The sequence below is a fragment of the Dermacentor andersoni genome, chromosome 8 (genome assembly GCF_023375885.2).
Source record: "Dermacentor andersoni chromosome 8, qqDerAnde1_hic_scaffold, whole genome shotgun sequence".
Taxonomy (NCBI): Eukaryota; Metazoa; Arthropoda; class Arachnida; order Ixodida; family Ixodidae; genus Dermacentor; species Dermacentor andersoni.
Genome location: NC_092821.1, coordinates 94,832,982 through 94,847,198, shown reverse-complemented (window position 1 = coordinate 94,847,198; position 14,217 = coordinate 94,832,982).

Genomic DNA, 14,217 nt, shown 5'->3' with positions numbered 1-14,217 from the left:
CTTGTCTATCTCGGTACGTACGTACCTAGTGAAACGTACTCTTTCTTTTGGATCGATAAAGAATGGATACATGCCCAGTGAAGCATACAGTCGCTCAAGTTGGTGTCTCTTCGGCAAGGCATCTGCAATGTCAAAAGAGGCAAAGGATTGTGTTTATATAGGTTTGTGTTTTATAGGTATATAATAGGTTGTGTTTATAAAACACTTACCCGCATAATCTCATGTGCGAGCTATCTAAATGATGCATGTGCATTTGGTACTAATCTATTGCTATTACGTCGTCATATGCTGCTGTGTTTGGTATAATTGCGAGAAACACCGCGAAAGAATCGTGAAACAGCGAAGAGCGATTACAACACCGAAATGTTAACTGAGACTAAGCACGACACGACTAAGAAGAGGAAAGTAGTAGCAATGTTTACTAATGTCATATGATCATGAGTTTAGATGACGCCACTGCTTCGTGGAAAATGAGCACTGGCCGATTTGTCCTACAGAACTTGATGTAATTGAGCAGTGTCTTGAGTAGACGTGATGGATGACACTGCCGCGTCTCAAGGGGAACCGTTATCAACCGTGACAAACCGTACTCCGGCGGCTGATGCTTATGGCGCGGCCACGTGGGCCCTATCTTCAAAGTTATGGGGACAGAGTAGGTCGAGTGATGATAATATCTTGTGCGCTGTGTTCTGGCAGCTTTGTTCGCATCAAAGGGAAAGGCTGCACAAAGGCTAATTCGCTGGCTGCTCCGAGCCTATCTTCAGAACGATCGCCTTACGGGACGGACGCACGGACGGAAGGACGGGTTTGCTCGTTGGGTAGGCATAGAAATGCGTAGGTATTGAAAAATTAATGTGTCCTTATAACACGCCTGCGAAGTGTTGTACTTCTCCAACTACCCCGGTCATGTGCTAATTGTGGCCATGTCGTCCCTGCAAACTTCTTAATCTCATCCACCCACCTAAGTTTCTGCCTCCCCCTGCTACGCTTTCCTTCTCTTGGAATCCAGTCCGTAACCCTTAATGACCATCGGTTATCTCCCCTCCTCATTACACGTCCTGCCCATGCCCATTTCTTTTTCTTGATTTCAACTAAGATGTCATCAAATCGCGTTTTTTCTCCCACCCAATCTTCTGTTTTCTTATTCCTTAACGTTACACCCATCATTCTTCTTTCCATAGCTCGTCGCGTCGTCCTCAACTTAAGTAGAACGAAAAGGACTTCTTCTTGTGCAAGTTGGTGCTTAGATTTCCTAGGAATACTTTGTGGCGCAAAATACATTTCTTGAAAAAGGACAGAAGAAAGCAAGACAGCAAGACGCTTCACTGTCTTCCTTTCTTTTGTCCCTTTTCAAGAAATGTATTTTGGGCCATAAAGTATACCTAGGAAATGTAAGTAGAACCTTTTTCGTAAGCCTCCACGTATCAGCCCCGTACGTGAGCACTGATACGACACAGCTATTAGACAATTTTCTTTTGAGGGATAATGGCAACCTGCTGTTCATGGTATGAGAATGCCTGCCTTACGCACCCCAGCCCATTCTTATTCTTCTGATTATTTCAGTGTCATGATCCGGACCCACGGTCACTACCTGCCCTAAGTAGATGTATTCCCTTACCACTTCCAATGCCTCGCTACCTATCGTAAACTGCTGTTCTCTTCCGAAACTGTTAGACATTACTTCAGTTTTCTGCAGATTAATTTTTAGACCCACCCTTCTGCTTTGCCTATCCAGGTCAGTGACATGCATTGCAATTGGCCGCCTGAGTTACTAAGCAAGGCAATATCATCAGCGAATCGCAAGTTACTGAGGTATTCTCCATTAACTCTTATCCCCAATTCTTGCCAATCCAGATCTGTGAATGCCTCCTGTAAACAAACTGTGAATAGCGTTGGAGAGATTGTATCTTCCTGCGTGACGCCCTTCTTTATTAGGATTTTGTTGCTTTCTTTTAGAGGACTATGGTGGCTGTGGAGCCGCTATAGATATCTTTCAGTATCTTTACCTATGGCTCGTCTACACCTTGATTCCTTAATGCCTGCATGACTGCTGGGCTTTTGGCTGAATCAAACGCTTTCTGGTATTCAATGAAAGCTATATATAAGGGTTGGCTATATTCCGCACATTTCTCTATCACCTGATTGACAGTGTGAATATGGTCTATTGTTGAGTAAGCTTTACGAAATCCTGCCTGGTCCTTTGGTGACAAACTACCTTAGTAAATACTTCGTATGCAACGGACAAAGCTCAGCGGTCTATAATTTTTGAAGTCTTCGGCGTCCGCTTTCTTATGGATTAAGATTGTGTTGGCGTTCTTCCAAGATTCTGATACGCTCGAGGTCATGGCGCGTTGCGTATATAGGGAACAATCTGCCCACCATCCTTCAGAAAATTTGCTGTTACCTGATTCTCCCCAACTGCCTTTCCCCGTTGCCAAGTACCCAGGGTTTTCTTTACTTCTTCCGGCGTTACTTCTGGGACGTGAAATTCCTCTATATTCCCTCTTCTATTATCTTCGTGGGTGCCACTGGTACTGTATAAATCTCTAGAAAACTCCTCAGGCACTTGAACTATCTTAACCATATTAGTAATGATATTGCCGGCTTTGTCTCTTAACGCATAAATCTGATTCTTGCCTATTCCTAGTTTCTTCTTCACTGTTTTTATGCTTCTCCTTTCCTGAGAGCATGTTCAATTCTATCCATATTATACTTCCTTATGTCAGCTGTCTTACGCTTGTTGATTACCTAGGACAGTTCCCCCCGCAGGGGCGTCTGCGTCAGCAGGCGTTTGGTGTGTTGCGACACCACGGACCCGAGCACACGAGGGTTGGACCCTCCCGCGTGTAGCCGTGCGCGGCTTAGCCGTGTCTGGGGAAAAGGGGATCCTGGGGGTTGAGTCGATGCTGGGTGTTTGGACCTTTAAGGCCCCCCGGCGGATGCAACACACCTCTTCGGCCTCGGCTTCACACAGACGGCACCTCCAGGCTGACCCACCTGGAGGACATCGGCAGTCGCCTTTTCCTGTCTCTCTCTTCCTACAACCTTCGTCTTTCCCTTACCTTCCACCTTTCCTGTCTCCTCCTCTCTTCTATTTACTTCCTTCTTCTTGGCGGCAAGGGTTAACCCTGTGTGGCTATCCAACCTTGGGTGCACCATATTCGGTTATAGTGACGGCGTACGACTGGCGTCGTGCAGACTTGGATGCAAGCTCTGCCGCGTCCCCTCGTTGGGCTCCGTGGTGGGTGGTCGGCGCTGTTGCCGAATTTTTATATATTTCATGGAAACTTCTTTCCCCAAACTCCCTGATCGCCCTCACAAACGAGGGCGCACCGAAGATCTCTTTCTGTTTTTCGGACGACAAGTCCAGAACTTTCCTAAATACCATGTGATTCACTCAGAAAACCCAGACAAACTAGTGCGTAACATTTCACCGTTCCTTGTTTCGAAGGCTTTAACTGAAGTTTTTGGAACAGGATATAAGGCGTCGAGAATGACAAGTGGTGATCTTCTCTTGGAGCTCCACGATAAGAAGCAGTACGAGAAACTGCCGAAACTTGTCTCATTTGGGGAGACCCAAATAACAGTAACTCCGCACCGTACCATGAACACCACCCGCGGCGTTGTCTCGGACGATGACATGCTAGAGCTCACTGAAGCTGAACTCTTGGACGGCTTCAGTGAACAGAATGTTATAAATGTTAAGCGAATTAAGATCAGGCGAGACGGTAAAGAGATCAATACGAAACACCTGATACTCACTTTCGGTTCAAGTGTCCTCCCCGAGTCCATCGAGGCCGGTTACATCAAACTTCGTGTTAGGCCGTACGTGCCCAATCCTCTCAGATGTTTTAAGTGCCAAAGGTTCGGCCACAGTTCACAGAACTGTCGAGGCCGGCTGACATGTGCCAAGTGTAGTGACACTGAACATTCCTCCGAAACATGCCAGAAGACTCCACACTGTGTCAACTGTGATGGCGAGCACGCCGCATACTCGCGCGCCTGACCCGTCCTGGAAAAGAGAAAAAGAGATTGTGACAATCAAAGTCAAAGAAAACATATCTTTCAAGGAGGCACGTAGGCGGGTGTCATACCTGTCTAAGAGTAGCTTTGCCGATGTGGCGCGTAAGGGGGCAGCGCCACAACGGCCTCCAGCGGCTGTCCGACCCACAGGCAGTGAGTCGGCAGTTACGCCATCTGCCCCAGCGGCGGTTGCAGCTAGCGCTGCTCCGTCTACCCAGGAGACGGGGCCATCGGCCCCGAAGGTGGACGCAGCCGAGGCTGCCCCAGCCTCCGAGGCCCCTTCCAGCACTGGCAACGGCAAGCGCAGCCAAATCCCTCTGGGAGCCCCATCGACCTCCGGGCTGGTGGGCGCAGGGGTCTTGCCCTCCAAGGCGGGACTCCCTCTGAAAACTTCCCGCTCGCAAGAGCACGTGTCCGGCGCCTCACAAGAGGCAATGGACACCACACCTATCCTCAAGGCGCACTAGGCGCCTAAGGAGCGTCGAGAATCGCTCGAACGCTTCAAAAAGAAGAAAACACCTATTACAGGGCCTCGAAAGGGCTCTGTAATAGAAGGCATCCACTCCGTTTCCGTAAACACAGCACCAATTTACCTTAAACATGGATACACAAATCATTCAATGGAACATCAGAGGTCTCCTTAGAAACCTTGATGATTTGCAAGAACTCATCCACAAACATAATCCAAAAGTGCTGTGTTTACAGGAAACACACTTAAAATCTAAACACACAAACTTTCTTCGTACGTATGTTACGTTTCGCAAAGATCGCGATGATGCCGTCGCATCATCGGGCGGTGTTGCGATTCTTACTCATAGAAGTATTGCGTGTCAACCTCTACAGCTACAAACGCCCCTTGAAGCAGTGGCGGTTCGAGTTGTCCTACTAAACAAACTCATCACCATTTGCTCCCTTTACATACCCCCGCATTACCAACTGAACAAACATGAATTTCACTCCTTGATCGATCAATTGCCAGAACCTTATGCTCTTCTTGGCGATTTCAATGCGCACAGCTCCCTGTGGGGCGACTCTCGTATAGATGCGCGAGGTCGCCTTGTTGAACAGTTCCTTTTTTCTTCTGGAGCGTGCCTTATCAATAAGAAAGAACCCACATATTACTCTCTTGCAAACCGATCCTTTTCGTCAATAGATCTTAGTATAGTCTCCCCGTCTGTACTGCCTGAACTTGAATGGGAAGTTACCGACAACCCTTACGGTAGCGACCACTTCCCTATACTGCTAAGATCATATAAAGAAAACGAATATCCACCATACGCTCCTAGGTGGAAGATTGAGACAGCTGATTGGGACAAATTTCGAACTCTTACTGGTATCTCATGGCATAACATCTCCTCATTAGAAATTGATGCTGCTGTGGAGTATTTTACAGCCTTTATAATAGATGCCGCATCTAAATGCATATCACAAGTAAATGGCCTCTCGTGCAAACGGCGCGTCCCGTGGTGGACCGACGATTGTAGGATCGCACGTAAAAAACAGAACAAAGCGTGGGGTTTGCTACGCGCTTCTCCCACTGCAGAAAATCTTATCATCTTTAAAAAAGTAAAATCCGAAGGCAGGCGAACCCGCCGACAGGCCAGACGAGAAAGTTGGCAGAAGTTTCTATCGAGTATTAATTCGTTCAGAGATGAGGCGAAAGCCTGGAACAGGGTCAATAGGATAAGAGGGCGACAAGCACATGCACTCCCTTTGGTAAACACAGAAGGCGATACCCTACAAGATCAGGCGGACTCACTTGGGGAGCACTTTGAGAGCGTGTCAAGTGCCAACCATTACTCGCAATCCTTTCTCAAATATAAACAAATAGAAGAATGTAAGCCACTCATGAGAAAATGTCAACAGAATGAACCATACAACTGTCCTTTTAGCATTGCCGAGTTGAGAGCTGCCTTGAGCGCATGCAAGAGCTCTGCTCCGGGATCTGACAGAATCATGTATGAAATGATCAAAAACTTACATAAAGACACCCAAGTTACACTAGTCACACTTTTCAACACGATTTGGGCTGCGGGATACTTCCCGACTACATGGAAAGAAGTCATTGTGATCCCGGTTTTGAAACATGGCAAGGATCCTTCCTCAGTGGCAAGTTACCGCCCGATAGCCCTGACAAGTTGCCTTTGTAAGGTATTTGAAAAAATGATCAATCGCCGTCTCGTGCATCTCCTAGAGTCCAGTAAAATGCTTGACCCATTTCAATGTGGTTTTCGGGAAGGGCGATCTACAACCGACCATCTTGTGCGCATCGAAGCGAGCATTCGCGATGCCTTCGTGCACAAGCAATCTTTCTTATCTGTATTTCTGGATATGGAAAAAGCGTACGACACAACCTGGCGGTACGGAATCCTGCGCGATCTTTCCGCGCTAGGTATTCGCGGCAATATGCTAAATACTATAGAGAGCTACCTAGAGAACCGTACATTTCGAGTGAAAATAGGTCCTGCACTGTCGCGTACATTTAAACAGGAAACTGGGGTACCCCAGGGTGGCGTACTCAGCTGCATGCTCTTTGTCGTAAAGATGAACACGCTTCGTGCATCTTTACCACCAGTTATTTTCTATTCCGTCTACGTAGACGATATACAAATAGGTTTTAAATCCTGCAACCTCACAGTCTGCGAGAGACAGGTACAGCATGGTTTGAACAAGGTGTCACAGTGGGCAGAGAAAAATGGATTTAGAATCAATCCTCACAAGAGTTCTTGTGTTCTGTATACAAGAAAGAGAGGCCTGGTTCCGGATCCTTGCTTAGAACTGTGTGGACAACAGATACCTGTAAACAAAGAACACAGATTTCTAGGTGTTATACTTGACAATAGACTCACTTTCATCCCACACATAAAATATCTTAAAGAAAAATGTCTGAAAACAATGAACCTCTTGAAACTTCTATCGCAAACTACGTGGGGTAGTGACAGGACGTGCCTAATGAATCTCTATAAGAGCCTGATTCGGTCACGATTAGATTATGGTGCCGTGATCTACCATTCTGCCGCCCCGAGCGCGCTAAAGATGCTAGATCCGGTCCACCATCTAGGAATCCGCTTAGCCACGGGCGCTTTCAGAACGAGTCCCATACAAAGTTTATATGCAGAATGGAATGAGTGGTCACTTCATATCCAGAGAACATACATCAGCCAAACATATTTTTTGAAAGTCCACTCTAATCCTCAACATCCGTGTTATAATACCGTTAACGAGATGACATACGCTACACTCTTTCGCAATCGTCCCTCCGTAAGACAGCCTTTCTCGCTGCGTGTGAGGGAGCTTTGTGATGAAATGCATGTCCCACTCCTCGAGCTTCGCCTAATGCATCCAGCCAAGCTGCTACCTCCTTGGGAGTGGCAGCTGATACAATGCGATACATCTTTCGTTCAAGTTACAAAGCACGCTTCAGACATTGAAATCCAAATGCATTTCCGGGAACTCCAACACAAACACTCCTGCACGGAGTTCTACACAGACGCATCGAAGTCACACGACGGGGTGTCCTACGCAGCCGTCGGGCCATCCTTCTCGGAAACCGATGTACTGCATGCGGAAACTAGTATCTTTACGGCTGAGGCCTACTCACTATTGTCGGCTGTGAAGCATATCAGGAAATCAAAACTCCAGAAAGCAGTCATATATACGGATTCCCTTAGTGTTGTGAAGGCCTTGATGGCATTCTCTAACCACAAAAATCCGGTAATTAACGAACTCTATTCTGCTCTGTGTAAAGCGTATGTAGGTAATCAGCATGTCATCGTATGCTGGGTGCCAGGTCATAGGGGCATCGAAGGTAACGTTCTGGCGGACCAGATGGCCACGTCAGTTGCATCATATTCTGCTAATCCCACCGCTGCAGTTCCTGTCACAGACCTGAAGCCCTTCTTACGGAGGAAACTACGGAACCAGTGGCAACGCCTATGGGACGCGGAAACAAATAATAAGCTCCACGTGATAAAGCCGCAGTTAGGATTCTGGCCTTCCGTAAAAAAATCACGCCGGACAGATGTCCTATTCTGTCGTCTAAGAATAGGACACACTTTTGGCACACATAACGTTTTACTCACCGGAAACGAGCCTCCAACCTGTGGTAGATGCGGGGAGAGGCTGACCGTCCTCCACGTCCTTCTGGAGTGTCGGGCAGCCGAATCTGAAAGAAAGAAACATTTTCCCTTAGCATACCGCCAGAACATCCCCCTTCATCCAGTAATGTTACTCGGCCCAGAACCGCTGTTTCACTCCAGTGCAGTCCTGGGCTTCCTGAAAGATGTTGTCTTGCATGTTCTTAGCCCCACATGTTCGTAGCGGGTCCTCTCTTCAGAGGATACCGCTGTGATAGCTCTCTCGTATAGCACGCGCCTCTAGGCCTTTGTGTTTCAAGGGCTCTGACGAGGCAGCAGTGCTCCAAATAATTTTACTATCTTATACATTTTCCATTTTGCATCATTCTCCTACGATGGATTTTAATGGTCAGTTTTCTTCATTAATCATTGCCATAATTTTATAGCACGTAGATTTTACGCACTTTACAGCGACTATTTTTAGGCCACTTTACAGCCAAGTCACATCTTCCATAATACATCAACATTAACACTTGTCATGGCGCTCTTTGGCCAAACCTGGCCCTTGCGCCACTAAACACAACACATCATCATCATCATCATCATCAGGACAGTTCTGTCAGTTCTGTTCTAGCTGTAGGGTTAGAAGCTTTCACACATCTGCGTTTTTTAATGAGATCTTTTGTCTCCTGCAATAGCTTACTGCTATCCTGTCTAACGAAGTTACCCCCGACTTTTATTCCGCACTCCTTAACCATGACCATAAGATTGTCGTTCACTGCTCCAACACTAAGGCCCTCTTGCTGAGTTAAAGACGAATACCTGTTCTATAGCTTGATCCGGAATTCCTCCATTTGCCCTCTTACCACTAATTTATTGACTGGCTTCTTACGTGCCAGTTTCTTCAGTTCCCTTGTCAAGTCTAGGCTAATTCGAGCTCTTACCACCTATGGTTACTGCAGCTCACCTTACCGAGCCCGTCCACATCTAGTATGTGCCAGGGTTAGCGCAGAGTATGAGGTCTATTTCATTTCTAGTCTCGCCATTCGTGCTCCTCCACGTCCACTTTCGGCTATCCCGCTTGCGGAAGAAGGTATTCATTATCCGCATATTATGCTGTTCCGCAAACTCTATCAGTAACGTTCCCCTGCTATTCCTAGAGCCTATGCCATATTCCTCCACTGACTTGTCTCCAGCATGCTTCTTGCTTACACTGGCATTGAAGTCACCCATCAGTAAAGTGTACTTTGTTTTGACTTTAGCCATGGCCGATTGCACGTCTTAATAGATGCGTTCGACTTCCTGGTCATCATGACTGGATGTATGGACGTAGATCTGTACGACCTTCAATTTGTACCCCTTAAGTTTCACAACAATACCTGCCACCCTCTCGTCAGTGCTATAGAGTTCCTGTAAGTTACTACCTATATAATTATTTGTTACGAATCCGACTCCTAGTTCTCGCCTCACCGCGATGCCCCGGTAGCACAGGACGTGCCCGCTTTTTAGCATTGTATATGCTTCTTTTGTCCTCCTTAACCTCACTGAGCCCTATTATATCCCATTTACCGCCCACTAGAGAGCAATAGTGCTCCTAGACTAGCCTCATTGGATACCATTCTATCGTTAAACGTTGCTAGGTTCAGATTCTAATGGTGGCGTGTCCGGATCCAGGGATTCATAGCACCCTCTGCTGCGTCACAGGGCTGACCGCCGCCGTGGTCAATTGATTCGCAGCGGCTGGTGACTGAGGGCCGGGGTTTGATTGTTAGAAGGTTGTGGCCAAGTACTGCACCAGGGTGGTCAGTCCTGCTCTGGTGAGGGAGTGCGTTACCGGTTCTGGTCACATATTGGAATAGTTTTACGTTATTGGGTCCATGTTCATTATTGCTTGCAGGTTGTTTACAGATAGTCGGGTGTGGAACGAGTGCGAGATTACATAACATGGTCTAGGACTACTTTCTTTCAAGAAGAAATTAAACGCATCATTTGCGTGCGTTCTCCAGAAATAAATGGCCGAGTAATTTGGCATGTATTGCCCCAAAGTGTAATGCCTTCGGACAAGAGAATGAATATAAGCTGACTCTTAGCTTGCTTTACACAAGAAAGTATGGAGTTTTCTGTCGGAATGAAATAGCCACAGAACAACAATGACTTTAGCGTCAGCATAATAAGTAGTCACAGGAAGCTTCGCCAAATACTATCATTAAGGATTTCTGCCAGATAATAATTAAGGCTTAATTGGTATAGCCCGGCCTTGATAACCCCTTAATACACTTTCGTTACTTTATTTCGAGGCGCTGTAGGAAAAGCGGACGTTTTTCCCATGTCGTTGGAGAATATGGCATTGATTTTAAATCTATAAGGAATGGGGAGCATTATATCAGCAACTTTAAAAGCCAGGGACAATTATGCACTTTGGGGAACAATTCTTGTTTCCTTTAGAAATGTTATACAAAATGCTTGGAATATTTTCCAAGGGTCGTAGAAAATTTAATGATGTATTGTGATTCAATTCGAACGAACACTCGGACATACTGCTAGTGTTGCGTGGACAATTTTAGGCTGACCGTGTTATGGATTTTCCAGAAATATTATATACAATTTTTTGGGAATAGTTGCACTAGCGTTTTACGAAGTGCATAGCATATTTTTCTCTGTTATGGGTAAATGAAAGAGGCAGCGCCTCTATGTTTCAGAGCAATCTGGGGGGCTGCTGAATGTGGGTTTTGAAAGGGACGGGGAGAGGGTGGCTGGCATGAGCGTTGTGGGCTGATAATGCGCAAGAAATAAAACGTGAGAAATAATTACACTCTTTGGGGGAAATTATAGCTCAAGCTTTCTAAACCAAGAGCTTTGCTACAAATTGTGTCACTACTCCAAATTATCATAAATCGGGTGTTTCCACTTCTTCGCTTATTTCTTTCTTTGAATTTTTGGCAAATTACCTAGGTATTCAAATAATTCGGTTTATCTTCAAACTTAGTTTATTATTGTAAAGTCTGCGCGGTGCTCATCCACAAACGTTTAGTTGTGTGCCTCACAGGAACGAACTCTCAAGCGAACATTTTCATTTGTGCCACGCAAGGCTCTACCAGACATTCTGCGCTATCAAGCCGACGTATATCTTTTATGGACGAACCTTTCTGGCAGTGCCGCAGGTCAGCTTTATCACTTGATGTTTATATTGCTTTGACGTCGCCTGCTAAAACATGCTGTCGGAGAACGCTTTTTTATTTTATGCTGTTTTTTACTTTATGTTTTTTACTTTATGCCCTTTACGGCATTTTGTGTCGCGAAATGAGCGTTTTTCCTCTGGGTTTAGGAATATCTGGCTGTGCCATATCAGCGTAACCTCGAAAATCAAAGACAGCGGGCCTGCTAAACGCAGTTTTAATGCGCAATAAATGATATCTGGCGTTCCATTATTTCTGCGAAACAGCATTTCGAACAAATTGTCGGCTGTATCATATTCCACGTGTCCTTATCTTCTCACATGCGGCTCTTCAGTTGCGCATATGTCTGGAGATAAACACGCTCTCTGCGTTCGGGGAAAATATAGCATTCGAACAAGACCGCACACATGAAGCTTTCAAATGAAATCTTCGTATCTGTCGTCATGTGCCGAGGACCCGGAGGCTCGCAATGATCGCAATAATTAAGTAAAAGGAAACAACGAGTGATTGGCGTCTGGTTCTTTCATTCTGTAAGGACTGTCGCTACTTTCTTGCATGCAGATGTGATCCTTGTGTAGCAATCGTACATACGAATTTTTATATTGGCGTATAAAAACGCACAGGTCAAGTTGGCGCACGATTATTTTCTTCGTCTTGATCACTACACGAAAAATTCGTTAATAGACTCAAAGGAGAAGTATTTACCGGCTATGAAACATTGAATTATGTTCCAATAAATATTGTTTATCATTAATAAATATTAGCAAGTCCTTTTTTTGAATGGTAGAAAGTATTTTATTGCAGTCAGGTTGACGCAGACCGATTTCAAAATACTTCATTTCATCGATGCCAAGATTAAATGATGAAACGAAGGAATATTAGAAGTTCTCATAAAAGTAGAGTCTTTATGAACTTTGCGGGTAGTTCAGCACTAAATTGCTTGGCCTTCTCTATTTCTTAACTTTTGCGATAGCACTGTGCAAGGTCTGGTCAAGATGCCACCATTCCTTTACCTATAATCGCACAACTGCATCTTCCGTACTCCCTCGCCACCAATGTTGGATGCCGTGTGGCCAGTGAGATGTTTGCGATGACGTGGAAGAGGAAGCACAACACATCTTATCATGCACATGTGGAAGTGATGTTGTATGGTCTCAGCATGGTGCCAATGCGATTGATCATTTAATAATACGATAGCAAATCAACGGGGCGGATGGTTTGGGCAATCCAATGTAAAAAGCGTTTAAGGGGTCTTATTGCACCTGTTTTAATTAAATATTTAATGAATCTTATGAAAAAAAGCACCTTCAGCCGTCCTTTCTGAAAGCGCACAAGGTATTTTGACTAAAACTGTATACCCTATAACATTACGCAATGTTACTTTCTGCAAACTGATTAGTTTGAGATATACTATAAGAGAGAGAGAGGGATAGCAAAGAGAGGAAAGGAAGGGAGGTCAACCAGACGAGCGTCTGGTTTGCTACCCTACACTGGGGGAAGAGAAAGGGGGAACAGAAAGAGGAAAGCGGGATAGAGGGAACACTGTCTATGCACGCAATAAAGCGCCTGGAAATCAGTCAAGCCAAAGCAAGTGCTCCGTCGATAGGTTAGGCTGCCGTCATTCTGCTGTCTGAAGCTAATCTTGGTGCTTCATAGCTGGTGATTCACGTTGAAGTCATCAGTGAAGACCACGGAGCCGGTGGGCGTCAGCAGTACGTTGCAGTGCGTGGCATTATATTTTTAAGATAATCTACAGCATCAGTGCGTATATAATGACGCGGGTGACGCATGATGCTTACTCAAGAGTGGCATGGTCTGAAATGAGAGTATCCAGCACTTGCATTTCACTTCGCGCTGACCGAGTATGCAGGTTATTTAAGAGCATTCGAAAAGTATTTATCAGAGACCAGAGCATCATAACCGCTTGCCGGTCTTCTTCGGGCCATTTTTCAGGAACCCGCGCAGTGTACTCTACAGCCGGGCGCAGCTGTATCACTTGACACGACTCCGGCTGCGGCTGTGGCATCGGCTGCGGCTTCGCTTCCGGCTGGGGCATCGGCTGTGCCACCGACTGTGGCATCAGCCGTGGCTTCGGTTGTGACTTCCGCTGTTCTGGGTTTGGCTGTTGCTTTAGTAGGGAGGACTAAGTTGTATTGTTCTCGGTCATGACCTTCTCATATTTATATTGAATTACCCTAGCCCTAGGGGGCAGAGGAGGAGGTGTTGTCGGATGGAGCGTACTCTTCATAGAGGCATCAGCGTTCTTTGAAGTCCAACGGCGGCGGGAGCGTCGCTTTCTTACGGCCGCAACAGCTTCCCGACGAGACGAATGGTCTCTCGCCATCTGCTTCAAGATCGCCTTTTCCTTCTTCTTCATTTTGGGGCAGTCTTTCGAGGGAGCATCATGGGACACAAGGCAATTGGTGCATTTGAGTACTGCGGCTGCACAAGAGTCTGCAGCATGGGGCTCGTTGCAGCGTCAGCTAGCTCTCGCGTTCTCGCACACGGCGCTCATGTGTTCCAGCCTTATACAATTGCGGCGTTGCTGTGGCCTTGGGATGAATGGTCGCACAGGGTGTCTAAAGTGGCCCACCTTGACTTGCGAAGCGAAAGTATCGCCCTTGAATATAATTTTCACACAGCGGGATGTGCCGAGGCGATACACATGTGTTATGGCGACGCCATCAACGGCAGGCTTCACTAGAATCGGCAAGGCAGCGCTGGAGATGGAGACGTACACGTCGTAGATGACACCAGTAGTGCAACCACCGTTCAGGGGGGTGTACGAGCAGAGCTTAACGCCGCCTACTTCTGTAACTTGAGTCAAATTTCTTAGCGCAGTCTCATGTGTGACGTCGATAGCCAACGCATTTTTTCGTGTGTTGACTCTAACGTCTGTTATCTTATTTGGCGCCACCGCTTCAAGTTGCGCTGATAGGGTC